Here is a 24,424-nt window from a genome sequence, read left to right as displayed (position 1 = left end):
CATGAACGTGGACGTCTGTGACTCCAGGTGAAAGGAGTCAAACCAAGTGATGAGAAATGATCATCATGCGTGTCCTTTTCATTTGGCTGAAACCTGGGGACAAAAAGAAGAATCCCATTGGATTCCACTGTGTCATGCAGCTGGAAACCCTTGTTTCATTTTTGTTTCAAAAGAAGTTCCAGAAATTAAGCTCCATTTTTAAATAAAAGGACAAGGACATTTGTTTATTTATTTATTTTTTATTTTTGGCTGCGTTGGGTCTTCGTTGCTGTGCATGGCCTTTTCTCTAGTTGTGGCGAGCGGGGTCTACTGTTCTTTGCACTGCACAGTCTTCTCATTGCGGTGGCTTCTCTTGTTGCGGAGCACGGGCTCTAGGCACGCGGGCTCAGTAGTTGTGGCACACAGGCTCAGTTGCCCTGTAGCATGTGGGATCTTCGCGGGCCAGAGCTCGAACCTGTGTACCCTGCATTGGCAGGCGGATTCTTAACCACTGCGCCACCAGGGAAGTCCAAGGACAGGACATTTGTAAGAACGAATTTCCAGGGAATTATATAAAAATGTAGATATTATTTTTCTTCTTGTAGTCAGGATCCGAGTTATTTTCTATTTGTATGCAAATGTCAGATTCCTGAGACTATTTTATTTTATTTTTTTACAATGCTGACATAGTATTTATTTCCTACAAGTTTAGATGAGAAGTGTCTTGATATGATAGTGAAACCATTCTGATACGAGGTTAAGAAAATGCATTGCTGACTCCAAATGGGCATAGAGCTGACATTGCTCATTTACATATTCAGATGTGAGAAATTATTCTATTTTTTCCCAAGAGTATAATGATGTATTGATTTTTAAAATTAGTGTTGAATTTTATAAAGAAGGATTTGCCTCTTAGTAGTAAAGCTGATGGGCAGACACACCAACTTTGTCTTTTAATTATCCGCAACCTTCTACCTGTATACAGTAATGACTTTTGGGTAAGACCTTTCTTAGTTATTTTGTATTTGCCTGGTAATCCCTGTGTCTGATTGCTTCCATTTTAACTGTATTTTAAGTCCTTACTGGGAGAGCAGCTTATAATTAAAATGATTGCTAGTTATAGGTTGTTAATTTGTGGCTGCCTAATGAGACATTTCAAAACAATTTGGTCCCTGCAGGGAGATGAGTGACCAGAGAACAACTGCTATTGAGGGACAGTGTGTTTTTTGTTTAACTTCCTTCCTGCAGACAAGAGCTCCAGTGATGATAGCCTGTTTGGAACGTGGCAGAGTACAAATAGGAGAGAAAACAAGGCAGAGGGGTGTTCTAGTCTTTTACATTCAGAAAAGGCCAGAAAAATCAAAGAGGGGTCTGAGACTTAAGACCAACCCCAATTCAGTGTGGCCAGTCATGAGCATCTAGAAATTCCTCAGAATGACAGCCTCCATGGACACCCAGCAATGGTGTCTACAACCCAAGCCTCCATGGAAAGATCACATTGAAAGGCAATTCTTTGACCCTATTGGTCTTCGGGGCTGTTAGCAACATTGCAAAAACATCTGCTTTGTTGTCCTTCATCTTCTCCTTCCCATCCAGTCCTAGCCCTCGTTAGCCAGGGTCCTTCTTCCCAGAGGATAAATGAGAAGAGAATTCATTTGAATTGAATGAACATTATCAGGACAGGTGGGCTTAGTGACTTGCCTGCAAATGTCATGTCTGTGTGTGTGAGGAATTCATTATAGCACTTGTTTTAATTTAGTCTGCTCAAGGCAAGGATTCACCCCTTACATACACAAGCAGAAGGAAATGCCAGCTGAAAATGACAGCGCCTCTGAGATCAACATGGTACATGATTCCCCAGAGGTTGCTACCTTCTTTGAACTTGCCTACAGATGCTTCTGTAAAGGAGCAACCCATAACATGCTTTCTATTATGCTGTTATGTTAATGATTCACTTATGAAGATATTACAGGTCAATGGTCATCAACATCAGAATCATCTGGAAGGCTTGTGAAAGCAAAGACCCCAGAGTTTCTGATGTGGTTGCTCTAGGACCTGAGAATTTGTACCTCAGACGAGATGCTGCTGGTCCAGAGACTACTCTGAAAACCATTGCTATAGGTTATGAAGGGCATTTGAGGAAACTGAAAATTTCATTGGAAGATATGGGAAGTTCAAGTTAAAAAAATTGTTTTCCCTGTTGCTATCACCGCTGTCCTGATATAAAAGGGTTCTTTGCAGCCCCAATGAATATAGTCTGTTTGTATGGGATATGAGCATAGGGAGAGAAAGAGCAGCAAGCCTGCTGCTTCTCATAGGAACTCAAATTTAGAAACGGCAGTGGCATTGGAGGAGAAGAGACTGAAGCCAACAGAAGGGAAGAGACTAAGGGGCATTTAATTATGGAAATCATACTCACTCCTGTGATAGAGGATTTGAAAAATCAATAGGCAGAATGTAGGAGCACATCAACCCAGCCTTTGGGGTCATATTGTCTCAGGATCCTGGCTCCATGACTCAGTTGGCCTTGTGAACTTGGTTCAGGTCCTTAAACAAAGTAAGCCCTAGCTCATTCTCTATAAAATGAAAATAGCAGTACAACCTCTATTGCAGAGGTATTGTGGAAATTGAATGGACCACTTAGCTTAGCTTATAGTAAGAGCTCAATAAGTGTTAGGTACCATCATCATCATTATCATCATCATCCTCATCACCATCATCATCTTCTTCATCTTCATCATCATCATTATCATCATCTTCATCATCATTGTCATCATCATTATCTTCAAGCCATCAGGAGGAAAATATAAGTGAGTAGAAAATTTATTTTTTGAATAAGATTTTACTTAGTTGTGAAATAAGCTATTTATGTATTTATTTGACAATACTTTATTAATCAAATAATCATGCTAATGAGTGAATAAGTATAAAAAGAGATGTATTTCCTGGGGAAAAAAAAGAAATGAGGTTGTTTGTGCAGTTAAAACATGGGGAAAATTGGCCCACACAGAGGGCTGGATTTTCTAGAGATAAAGTACAAAGGAGATGAGATTCTAGGCGTGGCATTGAAGAGAAGTCCCAACATTTGATGGCAAAGTACAGGAGGGTAAACCTACAGTTGAGACTGATATTTTATGACCCCCAAATTAGTTCATGAAATCCAGGAGAGGAAAATCAGGAGAGCAAAAAATAAATCACCTCTGCATTATTCAAGGTTCCCAATGTATGATTTTCAACCTCACTTTCCCCACCACACACTTCTAACTCGCCTGGATTAAAAAAAATTTGTTCACCAGAATATTCTGACCTCTGCACCTTATTTTGTTCCAAACCTTCCTCCTATGTTGAATATCCTTTACTATCCCTCAATTTGCTCATCTGTAAAATTCAGATAATAATACCGTCCTGTAAGATTGGTGAATAAAGTATTTAGACGTACCTGGTTTGCAGTAAACGTGGTATAAATGCTTGCTGCTATTATTATTATTATTATTACCTTCTCCATGATTTATTTGAACTGTCAACATCCACATGAACCTGGCAGCCGCAGCCGTGGGGTCATTTCCTCCCTGGATATGACAGAGAGTACTGACCAGAAGGTCAATCTATCAGACTGAAGCTGAGAAAGTATATTGCTATATAGAATGAGCCTATAACGGAGGTTTGGTTATTATTTTTGCAAAACTGTAACTCTATAGAAGGTATTTTGACTTTCCTTTTAAACTGAGAAGCATCACATAAGGGAATGCAGAAGAAAACTACGTATCATCCGGGAAGACATTGGAATAATCTGCGGCAGAAAACAGAGGGGCTGGAATTTGTATATTACCTCAACACTCAGAGCAGAGAGTCTGCAGTGAGACACATCGTGAAGCATCACACCGGGTTGCCCTGGCAACAGGCATCTCCTGTTCTCACAGTGAAGATGTTATAATGAGAAAAAGGAATATTCAGAAGTGACAGTGATGGGGTGGGGCACAGCAGCACGTGGTCTGTCAGCTCCTTTTTAGGGACAGTTTGAGAGGGAGTTTCAGAGAAGTTGTCAGAGACACTGAAAATTAAAGGGTCTGATGAACAATGAAATTGCTTGATGGCATCCCTGGGCTGCCACCTGCTCACCAGTTCTCTAGAACACTGAAGGTGATCCCACACTTCTCTCCGCGTCCCGCCTGCAGCTGTATGAGCAGATGCCTTTGGCTCCAAGTAATGATATAACATAATGGGAAAGTTTTTCATTATTCCACTGATTGCCTAGTTGTTTAATTCTTTGGCTTCCTAATGGAGCAGGTATAGAATTTTATTGCCTGCACTTCTGTATTAGATAATAAAGGGAGAGGAGCGTTTGATGACCACATTAGATTAAGTTAAAACAGATTGATTTCTCCATATATATTAGCTCCTGTTAATGAAAGACAGGAAGTCTACCTTCAACAGGTGATGGCTGGTCCACAGCTGAGCTGCAGGAGCTCAGAATATGCTTGTATGGATTCAGCCGCTGGTCAGTAAACTGTGGTCTGAAGGCCCTGTCCAATCTTCCACCTATATCTGCATGACCCATGAACTAAGAATGAGTTTTACATTATGAAATGGCTGAAATTAAATCAAAAGAAGATAGTATTTTGTGACATTTGAAAGTAATGTGACATTAACATTTCTGTGTTTATAAATAAAGTTTTATTGGGACACAGCCAGGCTCCATCATTTATGGATGGTCTATGGCTACTTTTGCGCTGTAACAGCAAGGCTGAACAGGTACCACAGAAACCTAAGCTGTTTACTATATGGCTCTTTACAGAAAAAGTTTGCCAACTTCTAGATTAGGGAAACGGTTTCTGAAATCTCAGTTCCTTGCACTTTGAGCAATAAATTCCCCCTTCCTTTCATGTATTGATTCATTCATTCAACAAAACGTGAGGGGTCCCTGATTTGTTCCTGCCCCTGAGCTCAATCCTGTGGCTTCAGGAAGAGACAGTGTGAGCCCTGGTGATGAGGGTTAGAGTCGAGGACCGGGGGAATGAGCATCCCAGGGCACAGGCGTCGCTGTGTCCTCACCGTCGTTCAAATGCTCCTCTCAGCTGACCCGCGCAGCCAAGCAGCCATGCCGCCTGTGTTAGCCGTAACTGTTCCTCATCATGAAGCTAGAACTTTTGGGGGACTTGGAGAATATAAAAAGGGAGGAAGACAGTCCCTTCCCACGTGGAACTTGTAGTCACCTGCACAGTTCAGTGTTGCAAAATTGAGATGAGTGAGCACAAGAGCACTGGGTTATCAGGGGTTTAATCAGGTCATCATAAAGAGTATGAAGGTCTTTAAATCGGGCCCGAGCCATTCCGTGTTCACAACAATAAAGAATCATTGGGCTTCCCTGGTGGCACAGTGGTTGAGAGTCCGCCTGCTGATGCAGGGGACACGGGTTCCTGCCCCGGTCCGGGAAGATCCCACATGCCACGGAGTGGCTGGGCCTGTGAGCTGTGGCCGTTGGGCCTGCGCGTCCGGAGCCTGTGATCCACAACGGGAGAGGCCACAACAGTGAGAGGCCCGCGTACCGCAAAACAGAACAAAACAAAACAAAACAAAAAAAGAGTCTTGGCTGCTGGATGCAGAACCCTGGGTCTTATCATCTCCAGGCTCCATGTGGACAAACAGTCACCATCCATCGTGTCCTCTAGAAAGTTCCAGGAGTGGGTTCAGTGTGGGGTCACACGCTGATCTCTGGGAGGGAAGTGAAACAGGCGCAGAGAAAGACAGTGCTTTTCCGGTCCAGCGGCTCAAGGTTAAGTGTGAACGACCTGAACGTGACATTTAAGTCCTAAACGTATCCACTAAGTGGATTTCAGGAAGTTAAAATGTACAATGCGAGAGAAAGTGATCATTTCGCTAACGACTCATAAGTAAGCCAAACATGATCTTGCACCTTTTCAGCTATTTTCATAGAAAATGCTCTTCGTTGTGGTCAGAGAGGAAGAAGTTCCAAAAAGCAAAAAGAAAGAGGCGTGTGCGCCCGCGCACAAGAATTGCACTGGCTCCGAAGCCTTGGGGATTAGGCTGTTTGCTCAAAGACAGACGAAGGGTATCATGATATAAGGACATCTCTGCCGTGAATACCGATCGTTCCGTGAGATTAATGTCGTTAAGCACAGCGGGCTTGATGTGAACGTGCCTCCTGCCTTCTTTCCGGGCAAAGAGAATTATCAGGGAATGGGCAGGAGAAGAATAGTAGTGTTAATACAACAGTTTATTCCATTGCCCTCCGCTGGCTTCACAAAAGGGAGCTGTCTAATGACAATTACTTCCCTCAACTGAACGGAGAAGCAATTTCCAAGGAATAAGAACAATTGGTCGTGGCTTCCTGCTTTCTTGTCAAAACACTCTTTTCAGCCCATTGGGCCATATTTTCAGCAGGAGGGTGGGCTGGTGTGGCTGATATCTGTTCTCCACGCCTGCACAGCACCATTTACCCTTCCTCTGCCCACATTAACCCCAACCCCAGGTTCCCCAACAGGAGAGGCAGGGACTGCAATGAGGAAGAGAATGTGTCCCACCCAAAGGGGACAGCTGTTATTCAGTGGGCATGAGGTCCCAGTGGTGCCACAGCCCTCATTTTCCAAAGGAGAGGTCCTGAAATGGAAGCCAACACATAGGAAAACAGAGAAAGAGAGACTTCAGTCCTTAACTGAGTCCTTTGATCAAGCAGTGCCTAAACCGTTACTAAAAAGGATTCATTTAGAGACCCAGGTCATAGCCCCATTTTTTTCCTTTTTGATTAAGCGGTTTGAGTTGGGTTTCTGTTTCCAGCAACACAAAGGGGCTGGAAGTCAACCGTGACATCAGTGTTCCAAGAGGTCAAGTGTTAGATAAGTTGAAGAATGAGACATCCCTGGACCCGTGTCAATCAAGGATGGGAAGTCTTCGTGGAAGAGGTGGCATTTGGCCTGGATGGGGCTCAATCATAGAAGAGGGACATCCAAGGAGATTGGACGGTAAGAGTTCAAGCAGGGGAAAAGGCTGCTTAGCAGGATGTCTCTACATCTCGTTTTGCCCTGGCAGTGCTGACACATGCCTGCTGTCCTAAGCTGGTGTTCATAGCGCCCCCTCCCATGGCTTAGAGAACCTGAAAACACCCAGGTTCCTAAAGCCCTAATTCCCAACTGTCCCATATTTAGTGTTCAGCTTTCAGTGTCGCCGTGCTGTGATCCTGAGCTCCATCCAGGAAATCCACAGAGAGAGAGAGAGAGAGAGATCCTTAAAGTGGGCCAGGGATGAGCTCATTTTGGAGCTAGATGAGGAAAATTTGCCTTCCTGAAAATAGCAATGCTCGGAGGGCAGGCTCCACAGCGAAGATGACTCACTTATGAGTTGCATGCTTGCCTTAAGTCTGTCTCTGAACTAATTATTGTCTGCCAATAAATGACAGGCATTAAAACAATAAAAATAAACCCAGTTCAAGGACACACACCAAAAAAGGAGCAATTAACATTCTGAAAGGGCCATTAGTGCAGGAGGCTTAGGATAAATCATTTCTTGTAAACTCTTAATCATATTTGGCATTTCAGAGCCAGGGTTATGAGTCTTGTGTTGGCTAATAGCTAAACAGTACTTACATAGTGTGTCCCAAGAGACCAGGGTCAGAGCTTTAGAATAAGTGTCTGGGTTTGCAAAATATATGCTTTCTCAAGCTGCATGTGTGTGTGTGTTTGTGTGTGGGTGTGTGTGTCTATGACAGAGAGAGAGAGAGAGAGAGAGAGAGAGAGAGAGAACCACTATTTGACTTTGTGTGTGAACATACGTCATTCCATGCATGTGCGGTTTCCCTCCTAAAGAAATATTGTACTCTACAGGGTAAATGTGTAAAAATTATTTTTAATCTAATGATGCATACTATTACATTGTACTCCAGTGTGTATTAAAAACATCCAGAAACTAGGTTCTAAGGATTGGGTAGTGCTTCTGAGAATTCAGAAATATTTGCAAGTACCCTACACTCCTGTGTAACTGAAACAAATGATTTTTTTCTTCCTTGGATTTTAGTCCCCTGATTCTTGAAATAGCTTCCTGATTTTCCATGGTTGAGACCACCCCCATCACACAGGGACTCCAGATGCCCTCCAGGGTAGGACTATAACCCAGGAAGAGCCAATCCAAGCAGTCCATCAAATTGGCAACTGTGACTGGCTCAGTGTGGTCATGTGACCCATCAGAGTCCCACTTGCTGTGGGACCACCTGCCAAGGGATGAAGGCACATGGGAAGTAAAGCATCCCTGCACACCCACAGGCCTTGCAGGAGCCCTCTGCCATATGGAATGTCAGCCTGCCTCTGGCATTTGCCACAATCCAACCATATTGGCCTTAGCCTGCCCTGGGCTCGTCCGATTTGGGTCAGAAGCCAGTTCCTGTTGTCATAGGCCTTGTTTTCTCATGAAGGCTTAATTAATTGCACCAACATTTCCAGCCCTGATTTTTCCTATTTAGTTTCAGTTTATGAATTAGCAATTCCTTTCCAGGCACAACTTGGAAGGCAGTGTCTTGAGCAATCACATCATAGAATCAAGCAGTTCACTCCAGCCCTTTCTGGTCTAAGGTGGCGTCCACCAGGTGTTCCTGTTGGATGGATGCTCATTAAATCTGGAAGAGAGAAGATGTGTAGTCTCTCTGGAGAAAGCCTCGGGGTGGGTTCTCTCTGAGATTGGGGACCAGCCCAGTGGCCTGAGGCGGCTGGCATCCCTCCCAGTGACCCTGAATGGGACCTCCTGATCCAGGGAGAGCCCGAGGATATTTCTGCCTTAGGACAAGGCAAAAAGCTTCTCCCACCTCACTTCAGCCAGACCAGAGCCATCGACCCTTCCTTGGACACCCTGAGGCAGGAAATGGCTTCTGCCCATGGGAAGGCCACAGCTCGGAGAGATTTCATGGGCTGACTGGAAAAATCAGAGACAAATAAAATGAATCTTCCAAAATCGACGTTTGCACTACTGTGGTGTCCTCCCATCTGGGCAGGCTTAGAGAGCCCAGGACAGTGGTAACTCAGAAAATGGGCAAGAAGAAAATGGTTAGTGCTAGAATGTGTCCAAATTATAGAACGCTCATTTCCAGGTACCAACTCAGTGGACATTCTATTTCCTAGACCTAAACCATGGGTCAACTCTTAATGAGCTCTGACATTAATTGAAGAGCCTTCTATCATATTTTAAATGCATAGAATAGAATTTTAAAAAATCAGAGTATATTCTTGGAACAAAGGTACATATTCTTTCAAATAAAATTTTCATTTAAATTGTGTGTGTCTGTGTGTGTGTGTGTGTGTGGTGAGCCCCACTATAAAATGCATTTCTCCTGTGGATTATGATAAAGAAACTGAAAAGCACAAGCTGACCAGCTGGTCCTGACCTTGGTCATCCTTCAAGACCTAGATAGTGTCCTCATTTCCAACAGGTTCCCTTCCTACTCCAGCTTGGACTGCCTCCTTCCATCTCTGAATGTTCTGAACCAGCCAATTTAAAGCCCAAATTCACACCTCCCCATCTGGATCTTTATTATTCAGCATAAGTCTTCCATCAATCATTCAGTCAGCGAGTGTTTCCTCTCCCACATGACTGTTCCTCCTTCTAGCAGGTCCTCTGACATAACATAGAGCCGTGTAGCAGGTGCCCAAGCAAAAATAACCTCAGGCCAGCCTGGGAAGTCAGTGAGAGGAGCAGAATAGACCCCTTGCGGCACAGACACGATTTGCCTACGAGACGTGAAGGAAGAGTGGCCATTGCCACAAAAAAGGCTCCCTTTCTTTCTGCCGGAAACACACGGGCCACTCCATTTTTAAAATTTCTCACTCGGATAGGGACATTGACACATGAAATATATCATGCTTCTCTCAGCTCTCCTGTAGGAAAATAACGTCTCAAGTGCAATGATAAATGGCACTGATGCTCAGTTTCTACGACAGGGAACAACAGGGAGAAATGGGGACTGTAGTCAGGTGGAGAATGCATGACAATTGCTACTCGGTGGGCGTGCAGGACCAGTGGTGCCCCAGCATCAACTTTCCCAAGGAGAACCCCAAACCATCTGTGGACCACCGGGATCTCATCCGTGCCTTAAGGGAACAGACTCCTGCTGGGGATATGCATGATGGATCCTGACTGATGAGACAGGACTATGCTCAGGGACAGCCCTGGGGTGACGGCAACCTCTAGGTTTTTGCCTGGGATGAAGTTTCACATTAAAGGAACACACATGTGTGAAGGTGCACTAACGCATGTTTTTTATATGATCTGTTGCTTCTTAAAGAAAATCACGCAAGCAAAGCAGACTTCTACTGCCCAGGGACTGTATGAACCCTTGTTAGCATGTTCATCTGGAACAGATAATTATCTGCCTATTTATTCTCATCATAGACACTGCTTACGGTACACTGTCAGGTGCCGTTTCTCAGTCTCCTTCCTCCCTAGATACGTGAGCTCCTTTTAAGGTTAAAAGAACACTTATTTCCCCCTCTTGCCCAGCTCTATGTTAAGCAAGCTCTGAAGGTACTTCAGCTCCCTTACAGGGTCACAGAGGCTTGAATTCCACCCAGCACCCTCCCTGCAGTGTTGGACATTGGTAAATTCAGCCACTTATATCCAGCTTCTCAGGCTTTGTAGTTGCCACAAGGTTCTCAAAGACGGTCCATCTAACTCCCTTTAGGGGCGGGGGTATTTCCCAGAGGAAAGTGAAGCTTTGGGATGGAAAAGCGGCCATCCTACGTGGTGTGTTGCACCGGGCTCTCCAATCCTTCCTCTGATGCCCAGTGGGTAGGGGTGTAAAAGAGAAGAGCAAACCGGACTCTATGTTGGATCTATTCCTTTAGCTCTAACCCTTGTGCTCTATTGCCTGTGCTGAGTCATGCTGACTCTGCACCTTTTGTAAAAGAATGTTGCCTAGAGCCTGAAATATACAGGAGAGCTCTTTCTCAAGGCTCTGACCCTTAAAGGTGTAACACTTTCCCATTCATATAGATAAAAAATTGCGGAACAGAAAATGACAATAGTCTTGTGGGGGTTTATAGGAACATGATGACCTGACCTACATGCACGGCTGAAAGAACAAAGGATTCCAGCGCCAAGAAGTTGGCAAAAAACAGCCACACCCCTCCTCTTTCAGTACAAAAGAAACCTGAAATCTAACTCGTATCTAAGATACTTCTTTGGGACGCTAGTCCGCTATCTTCCCGGCCTGCTAGCTTTCCAAATAAAGTCGCTCTTCCTTGCCCCTGCACCTCGTCTCTCCATTCATTGGCCTGTCGTGTGAGCAGTAGAGATCCGTCTTGGTAACAGGGGCATCCTTCTTCCCAGAGGCTGCCTTTGTTTCCCACCCCTGGTGGCCTCTGTCATTACACCCCAAGCCCTGGAGTGTAACATAAGCCAGAGTTGAGACACTGTTTTCTGGGCAAAATTACAGAGAAAAGAACTATCATTTTGGTGAGGGTCCTCTAAGCTCATTGGGGCCTCCCCTTGGAAAATAAATCTGAGCGCCTAAGCTCCTCTTCAGGTGGCAGCTAGCAGAAACACTTATGTGGGAGGCTGACTGGGGTCATAATTGTGAAGTATGGCCCGAGAGACGGGAAGTTATGAGACCGTGATCAGATGCTGAAACCAGATGCTGCTGGTCTTCCGTATCAGAACAGGCCCTGGACATTCGTTACCCAAGAAGCAATGATGCAGTTTGTTCCATTTTTCTTACTCTTACCTGTTCTTGGGGATTATGGTATTAATCCAGGCTTGGGATTTGAAGACTGAAAATCACTTCAGGGCCAAAGCTGGTGACCTGAGGATTAATATCCCATCTGTTTATGGCTCACTTGTCACTTAGTTTGGCGGCGTCTTCTTTTATTAATTCAATGGATATTATTTTTTAAATTATAAAATCACATACATTCATTGGGAAAAGATACAACTAAAAAATATACAGGAAAATAGACTACTTAAAGATAGCCGACTTATGTTTTAATTAACCACATCTCATCCTCTTTCTTCACAAGTGGAGGCACGCACACACATACACGCACGCACACACATCAGCTAAAGCCAATTTGACCTTTGATATTTAGCTAATTAGCTTACCCTCCTATTCCACATCTTTAGGAAAGTTCATTATCTTCACTCTGAATTTCCATGTGTGCTAAGGGAATTAAATTTCATTTTGTTTATTCACTCCATAATGTCTTTTGGGTGCCAGGTTCCGTTCCAGGCCCTGTAGCATACACAGTAGGCAGACGAGCCCCTGCATCGTGGATCTTTCACCACAGAGGAGATTTTCCTGTGATTTCCAACTCTGTGCTTAACTAGATTCTTGGTTTCTCTTCTAACTTCAACTCTTGTTTCCTGCTCCACTGAGGCTTTCATGGGATACAGCCACTTTGGGTTGATTTCTGCCTCCCAGCCATAAATTAACCCTTTTTGCTTGGACTATGCGATGGTTAATGTTAGGTGTCAAAATGAATGTGCTAAGGGATGCCCAGAGAGCTGGCAAAGCATTATGTCTGTTGTGTCTGTCTGTGAGGGTATTTCTGGAAGAGATTTGCCTCTGATTCAGGAGACTAAGAAGACCACTGTCACCAATGTGGATGGTGATCCTCCTCTGCTCTGAGGGCCCAAATAGAACAAAAGTCAAAGGAAGGGCAAGTTCTCTCCTCTGGAGCTGGGACATCCCCCTTCCCCTGCCCTCAGTCATTGGAACTCCTGGTTCTCAGGCCTTTGGACTTGGATTGAATTGCACCACCAGCTTATCTGGTTCTCTGGCTTGCAGATGGCAGATAGTGGGACTTCTAGGCCTCTGGAACCAGGTGAGCTAACTCCAGTACTAAATCTCCTCCTCTATACATCTCTCCATATATCCAATTGGTTCTGTTTCTCTGGAGAACCCTGTATAGTACAGTCTGCAAAAATGAATCTGGGCCCTTATTTTTTTTCCCCTTTACCAGCTGACCCTGAAGCTTTGTCAGTAGAGGGTGCTGGAGAGGCACTGCAGAAGACATGTATATTGCACTTAGGTGCCAGAATGAGAGGAAGGCACTGGAGGATAGGGGTGGGGGGAATGCTTCGAGTGAGGACCATCAGGATCACGAAAGGCTTCTGAGAAGTTTTTAGATGGGGGAACAATGCCGTAATGTAGGGGCATAGAGCAATCACAATTGACCTTTACTGTTTCCTTCTTCAAAATGAAAATAAAAGTTCCCAAGTTGTCTAAATTCACTGTAATTAGCTCTCTGGGGTGATGTGTTAGATGATTAAATACTTTAAACACTTTGCCTCCTGGATCATCCAGAAATTGGCCAATGTTACTGTTCAATATTCCACTGTCTACCTGGACAGCGCTTTTATTGGCCTGGGTCACAAAAAAAGGGAGGGGGGTGGATTTTGTTCAGTCTTTTTATCCTGGTTGAATTGACCAGAGCTAGATTTGTGAGATCAGAGTCAGCAGTTTAATTATCCTAAGTTCTTGAGTAAAATCAATGCCCTTTGGCAAACCTAGTTTATATCATTAAAGTCAAGTCATCTGTTTGTTTTCCAAACACTGTCTACCATATATAGTTTCAGTAACAGCACTCACAGGTTCATGGTTAAAAATCAACAGTCCTTTTAATCATTAAATACAAATACATATATCAATATTACAAGAACATCATTTGCCTTTCTTTAAAAACAAACTCAAATTTATGATGACATGATATAGAATAAGAATAAATCTGATTTAAATGTTAAGATAAAGGTGGAATGTAAATGTTGGCTAGCTTTTCCTTTTATTTATGTAAATATTCATGTCAATACCTTCTATTTCTCTGAAAGTTGTTAGAAAATTCTGTGGTTTTGTCTTTCCTTTTAATCATGGCTGAATTAAGAATTTTGCAGTTGACATATAACAGTTTTTTCTAACTGTTTATATTTTGTTGCTGATCAACCTCTCTAATCAAATATTTTCACCTCCCACTTCGTTCAAGTTGTGATATGTTTGCTAGCTTTTTCTCAAAAGCAACTCATCTAAAAATTACCATATATCCAGGCAACCCATGTTATAGTTTGAAAGCGAGTATTTCCCTCCCACCTCTGATATGAGCTGGATAGTGGATTTCCAAATGGCAGCCATGTTGCTAGTTCCCAGTGGCCAAGAATGCAAACCCAAAACATCAGAGTAAAGACAGCAACCCCAGATCTTAGGATGGTTTGCTTCACATAACTAATAAGACCTGGGATACCCAAACAGTTACAGGTAGCATTTGGGTTACTTCCTGTCTGTGTTTGGTTTATATTTATTACTGCTGCAATGTATGTCTCAAACAGTAATAGAAATTCTTGCAAGTTCTTGATCAAGCTAGCTTTTCCAGGTTTCATTTAATGATCCCTTATTGCCTGTTCTATACTAATAGAAATATATATTTTTGAGGAGATAAATATTTTTTCTGCATGGATGAGCATGGCCTTGGAATTTCATCCAGTTGGGTTTCATTCCCTGTCTGTGTCTTCTACTGAAATACTGGTTTTGTCTGCATTAATCTGACAACCTGGGTGAGAATTCATTCAAAATTTATATTTTTGTTGGTTTTGTTGCTTGATTTACCCTGACTACAAGCACAGTATAGGAATTCATACTAATGTCATTTATTTTATAGTGTGCTTTGCTTTTTAGTTCTATGAACTACCATACTGGCCTTTTGTTTTCATAATGATACATATAAGGAATAGGTTCCTTTTACTAGCGTATTTGTGGTATTTCTTCTGCTGTATTCCTGCTGTATTATTTGCTGGTGTATTTCTTTTAACTATGTGATTTTATAATTTTTCAGCACTGGTTGGCTATTATTTCAACTCCAGAACTGTTTCCTCATATATAATATACAGCATATTGTATTTACATGAGCAACGTTATATATTTTTCCTACAAAACAATTTTAAAATCATTTCCTAACTGTGTATGATGTAAAGTACTTGGATTTTCCCCCATAAATATTTGTCTTAAAGAAATGAGTGTGTTTTATACTCGGTTATGTCTTATGGACTAGAAAATAAACTATTTCTGCAAGGCATACTGAATGAATAACAGGACAGTAGCATTTACCAAGCACAGAATTTTTGTAAAACATAGGGCAGCTAGTTAAATTTGAATTTCATAGAAACGACAACTTTGGGTTTTTTTAGTATAAGTATATCCCAAATATTACATAGGATATACTTACACTAAAATTATTTGTTGTTTATCTGAAATTCAAAGTGAACTGAGTGTCCTCTATTTTCTTTGTTAAATCTGGTAACTCTATCCTCAGACAACCCTGTCTGGCCCCAACTTGCATTTTTTTTCTCTTTCCTCCCCTTCTATATCCCTTTTCCTCACTAAAGAAGAGATTTCTTTGGAGAATGTGGGAAACTTGAAATAGCTTCCAAAATAAAGACTTGGAAGCTTAAGATTTTAAATAAGGGTATTCATAGCGTTGCCCCTTATGTCTGAAAATGTAGCAAAATAAAGACTATCTTCACTTTATAGAGCATCGGATTATGGACTTCTAAATTAGAATAACAGAATGTTCATGCTGGAAGCAATCTTGGGAGTCGCCTCACCTGCCAACCTTGTTTCACAGATGGAGGGCAGGTGCCCAAGGTCCCCTCTAGCAGCAGCCTATCTCCAGTTAGGGGGATATTTCCAACAGAGGGGTTTTTTGCCAAAATATGATTCATGTAAAGTGTGTGAAATAATTTTGAGGTGACACACTGACAACAGAGAAAGTTACACAGGCTGAGGCCATACCATGTGTGGAGCTGGGGAAGGAAGAAGCAGAGGAGGAAGAGGGAAAGGTGGGCTGAAGAAGACCTCATATTTCCTTAGTGGCTCCTAGACCCTTGTGAGAGGTTCCCCACGCTCTCCATCCGTTCTTCCACTTTTCTTGGGACCACCACCAATAAAAAAAGAGCTCCTTGTTTTGCACAGCAAAGGAAACCATAAGCAAAATGAAAAGACAACTTAGAGAGAAAATCTTTGTGAACAATGCTACCAACAAGGGATTAATTTCCAAAATGTACAAACAGCTCAGACAGCTTTAATATTAGAAAAACAAACAACCCAATCAAAAAATGGGTGGAAGACCTAAATAGACATCTCTCCAAAGAAGACAGATGGATGGCCAACAGACACATGAAAAGATGCTCAATATCATTAATTATTAGAGAAATGCAAACCAAAAGTAAAATAAGGTATCACCTCGCACTGGTCAGAATGGCCACTATTAAAAAGTCACAAATAATAAATGCTGGAGAGGGTGTAAAGAATAAGGGAACCCTCCTACACTGTTGGTGGGAATGTAAACTGGTACAGCCACTATGGAGAACAGTAGGGAGGTTCCTCAAAAAACTAAAAATAGATACTTTATCATCCAGCAATCCCACTCCTTGGCATATACTCGGAGAAAAACATAATTCAAAGAGATACATGTGCCCCAATGTTCATTGCAGCACTATTCACAATGGCCAAGACATGGAAACAACCTAAATGTCCATCGACAGATGAATGGATAAAGAAGATGTGGTACATATATACAATGGAATATTACTCAACTACAAAAAAGAATAAAATAATGCAATTTGCAGCAACGTGAATGGACCTTGAGATTATCATATTAAGTAAGTCAGACAGAGAAAGTGAAATATGGTATGATTTCACTTATATGTGGAATCTTTAAAAAATGATATAAATGCATTTATTTACAAAATATAGACTCTCAGACATAGAAAACAAACTTATGGTTACCAAAGGGGATATCAGGGGTGAGGGATAAATTAGGAGTTTGGGATTAACAGATACACACCACTACATATAAAATACATAAATGACAAGGACCTACTGTAGAACAGAGGGAACTATATTCAATATCTTGTAATAACCTATAATGGAAAAGAATCTGAAAAAGAACATATCTATGTGTGTGTGTGTATATCTGAATCACTTTGCTTTATACCTGAAACTAACATGACATTGAAAATTAACTACACTTAAAAAATGGTAATAAATAAATAAAGGTCCAGGGCAAAGGAAAAAAAAGTTTGCTAGAACTTACCTGTTGCAGGGGAGGGGAAAAAAGGAGGCCCCCGGGGACAGGGCTCTCTTTAATATCTATGTTCCTTTCAAAGAGAAGCCAAAAGGCATTTCACGTCACAGACACCTCCTTCAGCCACTGGGATATAATTTTGATAAATTTTATTCCTCTTTTTAAAATTAACAGAAAACATCACCTGTGTCTTTGAATCTCCAATGCAAACCTAACATGTCAGCTTTACATTGCTCATGCTTGCACAAGCCAGCTTTTAAATCCTGTTCAGCTCCAAATGAAGAGTCAGCAAAGGGCTCGACTTTTATAGCTCATGATCTGTATGCGAATATAATGCTGCGGACCAGGAGTGCTAACACTGAAAGAAAGAAAGGGAATCTTTTATTGGAATGTGAATAAGCATCACAGTATTTATTAATTCTCCAAATGCCAGCTTTCACACTCAAAGTGCTGTCAAAGTTGGGCCCAGCTGGGGAGTGATTCATCTGAGTACACATCTCCACCCACCAGACAAAACTTGAATCTCTAATTCAAGGATAGTTACAATTGGACATGGCACCAAGTAGCTTGCAAGAGTGCAGAATGGAATACAGGAAGCACACATTCAGAGCCCTGAGGGCTTTCTGAATTGGTGAATGAATTTTTTCTTAATTAAATTAAAACTAGGGAGAATGTTGGTGACCCAGAGTCTGATGCCTGCATTTGTGAAAGCATTTGGAGTTTTCAAACGAATTAGTTTTCAAGCTAATTTCTCAGTACATCTCCTGCTGATGTTTTTATTACCAACATCTCTTCTTATTGATCTCAGTGGAGGACTCTATTCCCCAGGGACATATGGACCCAATTATCCGTGTTTTTGTTACAAATGTCTCCTATTTTTTAAAAGCACTGTCCTAACCAGGACTTTTAATCTGTTGAAATGAAACTCAAAACCCCAGGATGTTCTGTGAAGAAGCAATACACACCGTAAAGAAGCAGACATGTTATTGGTTTGTCCTTCTAGAGCAGATCTGAACAGAAATTTCAATCCATTAAAAAATCTAACTCCTGTCACTCCTGCCCTGTTTCAGGAACAGTCACTGAGCAGTGAAGAGAACATCTTTCAAATGTTCATCTCAAATGTCCTCTTAAGTCATTAACTTTGTGACCACCTAGAGGGGTGGGATAGGGAGCGTGGGAGGGAGATGCAAGAGGAGATATGGGGATATTTATATACGTATAGCTGATTCACTTTGTTATACAGCAGAAACTAACACACCATTGTAAAACAATTATACTCCAATAAAGGTGTTTTAAAAAAAAAGAGTACAAAATGAAAGAGAAAAAAAAAGTTGATGCAAATTCTTGGCTTGTGTCAATGTATTCAAATTTCCACTTGAGATACTCTGTAAAGACAGTTCCGAGAGAGGTAATGGGATTTCTGTATATTTTTAAAAGGCAGACAATGGCCATTTCAAAACCCAGTTGTTGTTGTTTTTAAATAAAACCAGATATGTCAAATAATCTGACATAGGGAGGGAACCAAAGGCTGATCTTTTTGGAATCATTTGATTTTTTAAATTTAATTTTTATTTTATAATATAGTTGATTTACAACGTTGTGTTAGTTTCAGGTGTACAGCTAAGTGATTCAGTTATACATCTACATATATCCATTATTATTATTATTTTTTTTTTGCAGTAGGCGGGCCTCTCACTGTCGTGGCCTCTCCCGTTGCAGAGCACAGGCTCCGGACGCTCAGGCTCAGCGGCCATGGTTCATGGGCCTAGCCGCTCCACAGCATGTGGGATCTTCCCGGACCGGGGCACGAACCCACGTCCCCTGCATCGGCAGGCGGACTCTCAACCACTGCGCCACCAGGGAAGCCCCCATTATTATTTTTTTTTAAGGAATTTATTTATTTATTTTTGGCTGCGTTGGGTCTTCATTGCTGCGCACGGGCTTTCTCTAGTTGTGGCGAGCGGGGGCTACTCTTTGCTGTGGTGCGAGGGCTTCTCATTACGGTGGCTTCTCTTGTTGCAGAGCACAGGCTCTAGGCATGCGTGCTCAGTAGTTGTGGCACGTGGGCTGAGTAGTTGTGGCTCGCGGGCTCTAGAGCACAGACTCAGTAGTAGTGGCGCATGGGCTTAGTTGCTCCGCGGCATGTGGGATATTCCCGGACCAGGGCTGGAATCCGTGTCCCCTGCGTTGGCAAACGGATTCTTAACCACTGCGCCACCAGGGAAGTCCCCATATATCCATTCTTTTTCAGACTCTTCTCCCATATAGGTTATTACAGATTATTGAGTAGAGTTCCTTGTGCCATACAGTAGGTCATCTGATTTTTACTTTTGGAGTTTGTTTGGTGCCAGAGAGTCAGTGGTGAGATGGAGGGAAGTCTGGGTGTAGGGATGTCACGTGGCCCCTGGAGCACTTGGACTGACGTCATGAGGATGCAACCCATCTGACCTCCTCCAGGCCCTGCCTCATGGCCACAGCCTGGCACACCTTTCGGAACAGCCATGAGGTGTGGCCCCTGTTCCCTGCCCCGGGCACCCCTGTTGGCCGGAGATGAAGGATGCTGCAGGGCTGAGGACCGCTCGGCATCCAGGTGCACACTGGGCGTGCAAAGGGTTCACACTCACAGGGTGAAACTATGACCGATGGAAGGTGGTGGGGGAGGAATTCGACTTCCTTCCTCCTTCACCGTGGACCGCCTCAGCCATCCTCCTTCCCGCCCCCTCTCAGGAGCCAGCGCCACGGGTGGAACAATGATTCCTGCTGGACGCCAGGCAGCGGCCAGCTTGGCAAAGCCCCTCCTCCCTCCCGCCTCCCCCGCTGCCCCTGGGTCCTGCCCAGCCCCACCCCCGGTTTGCACAGCTTAATAACGTCAGCCTGCTGAGACATCATGGTGGTCTCACCCCGGATGTAGGCACTGGTGGGCCTGCCACCCAGGGTCTGGTTAGACGTCTGCTGGGGAGGACATCCCTTCCTAAATAAAGCCCCAAGCTCCACAGGCAGGCTTGCTGTCCTTGTGCCCTGCTCCCCGCCACCTGCCTGGAAAACAGACAAGATACTGCAGGTACAACAGCCATCTCACCATGGTGACATGACAAGCCAACCTGCTAATGATGGGGGCAGAAAATGGAACGGTCCTGGGTTCTTATGAACCGAGCCACTGTCCGAATCCTGGGCTCCCTACCTCTACACTGCTTGTTGTGTGAGTCAAACAAACGCTTACTTGTTTACGCTAACTCTAATAAACGGTTCTGCTAATTCCGCCCCATCCTACCTCGTACCCTAGCCCCGTGTATCTTTCTGATCTCCGTGAATGTTCTAATCCACCCCAAAGGCACACTTGCTTCCTTAATCAGAGATGGAGAAGGTGGTGAGAGGCAATTTCTCCCGGGCTTCCGAGTTCTCAGCATCCAAGGGCACATCCGGGAGGGAGATGAAAATGAGGATCCCTTTCCCAGCCATGTCAGGGGTCCCAGCTCCATCGCCCAGCTCCTTCTAGCTCACATTAATGACTCATCTTCTTGTCCCCTCCTGCACCCGCTAGAGCACATCTGAATTCAGAGCTCCAATCCCCACAGCAAACCTGGATGGACCTAGAGATGATCATAGTAAGTGAAGCAAGTCAGACAGAGAAAGACAAATACCATATGAGATCACCTACATGTGGAATCTAAAATATCACACAAATGAACCTATCTACGAAACAGAAACAGGCTCACAGAGGTAGAGAACAGATTTGCGCATGCCAAGGGGGAGGGGTGTGGGAGAGGGAAGGATTAGGAGTTTGGGATGAGCAGATGCAAACTAGTATATATAGAATGGAGAAACCACAAGGTCCTACTGTACAGCACGGGGAACCATATGCAATATCCTGTGATAAACCATGCAAGAAAGATCCGTCCCTGCTGCTACGTGTGGCCACGGGCAGCTACGTCCACTGAGCCTTCTCCCCTGGGTCTTGTAGCCACATGGAGAACTGAGGAATTAGCGTACTTCGTTGAAAAATTAATTTTCTGCTCGCATCTAGAACTATAAGAATCAGTATTTTACAGTTAACCTTTCTGGTTGGAAGCGTTTTCTCAGCTGCGCACTGCTCCTGGCCGACAAGTAGAATTACTTTTTCCCCAATCTCAACCGTCCAGTCCCCTGCCTGAGGCAACCACGATCTCCCAGTGCCGTGTGGCCACATAGAATTGTGTGCTTTTACACACACACACACACACACGCACACACAGAGTTTTTACCCCATTCTAATTCCAGACCTCCGAACATCTCAAAGAGGGTCGACCCCCCTCCCCCTCCCGTGGTGACTTGGTGAGCCGAGTCAGAACTCACCAGGGCCACGGAGCGGGGAGGTAAGGCAAGGTAAGGTGCACAAAGTAGGGTTTAGCGGCAGAGAAGCGATTTCTGAAGGTCCCATGGAAACCGCCCCTCTCCCCCTCCCTCTTTCTCTCCCGAAGCTTCTTGCGGCCTAGAGGGATGCTCTCCCGAGGGTGGGCGCACTTTCTCCCACCACCTCCGGTGGGGCGGGGCCGGGGCGGGGCACCTGTGGGCGGGGCCGGGTCGGGGAAGGGGCGGGGCCAGGGCGGGGCGGGGCCGGGAGTCCCGAGGGTCCGGAGCCCGGGAGGCCCAGAGGCTGGAGAAAAGTTGTGGGGTCCGAGCCCCAGCCGCCGCCAGAGCCGGAGCCGCCGTGGCGAGGACCACCCAGCGGGGATCCGGCACGACCTTCGGAGACGCAGCCGGACCCGCCCAGTTCGGCTGCCCGGGTCGCCCCGGGGTCGGGGGCAACCGCGGGGGCTGCGGGCGGGAGGCGTGAATCCGGGGGCTGCATGATGCGCTCCAAGCACAGGGCCCCGGGGCTGTGCGGGGCACCCTGCCGGGCAGAGGTAAGGCAGGGGCGGGGGCGTCTGTCGCGCCGGCCCTTGGGCGGGGATCGCTTGCACTTGGGGTTTGTTGGGGAAATCTGGAGAGGGCGCTGCTGCCACCGGCAGCGCCTCTGCGGGGCCCCTTCCCTGCATGGGCAGACCCTGGGGCAGCCTCGTGGGGGGCTGGGGCAAACGTGTCCGTTCCAGGATCTTCAGAACCCCGACCTGAAGCCATCTGAAGCACCTGGAGTCGGACTGCGTTCTGATCCCGGAGGTGAGGAGGGGGCGTGGCTAAGGGCATGCGTTAACTGCAGCCCACTCGGGCTTTCGTGGGGTCTACCCCCAGCCCACACTGAACACATTAGGACACCGGGGATCCAGTAAGCGGGGTCCGGCTATGTGAACCCCTTTTCCGCCAAGCATAGGATCACCTCCAACCCCCCATCTGCACCTTGTCACACTGGGACTGGCGGAGAGCCTGGCTTTTCGCACCCCTTCTGCCCGACCCCAGGTCCCAGAGCTGCTCGTGGATCACCGAGGAAGGCGCGCTCACAACGTAGCTACAGCAAACCTGAGCTTGGCAGAATTCGGGGACTCCCCCTGACACCCCAGATTCGGTCCGATGTGATTTGGGGGTTGCAGGTAGGGGTTGTCGGGCCCAGAGACGCTGGTGGGTGCTAGTCTCTGGAACAGAACTGGGCTTCCCAGGAGTCCCCAACCTGCAGCCTTTCACCCCAGGGGAACGTGCGGCCTCTTGGACTGGAAGGAACGTCATGGACACGTCGGACACAGCCCAGCGCCTGAAGCATTCACTAGCAGACCGGCTGGTGATATGACTACTATTATTTTCACTGTGCACACTTGGGGCGGGGGTCACCGCGCTGACTCGGCGGGTGGGGCGGGAGAGTGGTCTCCAAGGTCCTGGCGCAGGTGGCATCAAGCGCCCTTTCTCGCCCAGCACTGGCTTTGGTGGCCCTGGGGACCTGCGAGGGGCCAGGCCTCAGCCCCGCAGGGACACTGGCGGCGCACGGCTTCTGCCAGGGTCCTGGGGTGCGGATGCAGGAGGACATAAAGCGAAAATGTGTTTGTCTTGCTGCCTGCGCAGTAGCGAAGGGTCTGCAGGACCGCATGGGTTAAAAGCACTGGCAGCGGGGCCAGGGCATCTCTGCGTCTTGCTTCCCTGCCCAGGTTCCACTCCAGCCCCTGCATGAGCTGACGGTCAAAAACTAAATCCAACTCAATGGGAATCTTTTTTTCTCTCCTTCCTGAGACTCTTTAAGCTGGGCTTGATGCACTTTGATAGAAATACTGAGACATACCACCAACTGATGTTAAAAAGTTGCATTTGCTCTTCAGAAATCCACCTTCCTTGAAATTTGAAATTCTCCTTCTATCAGTCTAGTCTTGAGACAGCTTTCAGTCTCTGTGTGTGTATGCACAAGTTGTGTGCGTGTGTATGTATACCAGCTGGTTTTTTGTTTTGTTTTGTTTTGTTTTGTTTTGCGGTACGCGGGCCTCTCACCGTTGTGGCCTCTCCCGTTGCGGAGCACAGGCTCCGGACGCGCAGGCTCAGCGGCCATGGCTCACGGGCCCAGCCGCTCCGCAGCATGTGGGATCTTCCCAGACCGGGGCATGAACCCGTGTCCCCTGCATCGGCAGGCGGACTCTCAACCACTGCGCCACCAGGGAAGCCCCTGCTGTTGTTCACCCATCATCCATCCATCCATCCATCCATCCATTCACCCATCATCCATCCATCCGTCCATCATCCATCCATTCATCCATCCATCCATCCATTCATCCATCCACCCATCATCCATCCATCCATCATCCATCCATCCATTCACCCATCATCCATCCATCCACCCATCATCCATCCATCCATCCATCATCCATCCATTCACCTATCCATCCATCATCCATCCATTTATCTATCCATCATCCATCCAGCCATTCATCCATCATCATCCATCCATCCATCATCCATCCATTTATCTATCCATCCATCCATTCATCAATCCATCATTCATCCATTCATCTATCTATCCAGCCATTCATCCATTATCCATCCACCCATCCATCATCCATCCATTCATCCGTCCGTCATCTCTCCCCCGCCAAAACATGATTCATATTGATAACACTGATTCCAATAAATCACCAGGGTTCATGCTAACCTTCCCCCTTTCCTTATTTTTAACTTCTTTTTCTGACGGTGAGAAACCTGGTTTTCGTGTTCTCTTATACATTTACGTATTTCTTCAATCCTAGTGTGTGTGGTTTCAGAATTGCTAGTTGTTTATAGCCTTACACTATCCAGTCAGAATACAGTGTCTGAAGTTACTTAGACTAGATCTTTTCTCTCTCACTTCCTCTAGGGTGGCAGGTTGCTCATTTGTACTATAGTTTGCCTCGTTATTACTATTTATATTCCATTTTGCGTTGTCCTACATCCTGATTTTTTAAAAATCATGTGTTTACTTTTAGAATATGTGAAACACTGCTCTGGTTCTGAGTCAG

Source organism: Mesoplodon mirus, assembly GCF_964341445.2.
Source record: "Mesoplodon mirus genome assembly, chromosome: 13".
NCBI classification, from domain to species: domain Eukaryota; kingdom Metazoa; phylum Chordata; class Mammalia; order Artiodactyla; family Ziphiidae; genus Mesoplodon; species Mesoplodon mirus.
Note: the sequence above shows the minus strand (reverse complement) of the source record.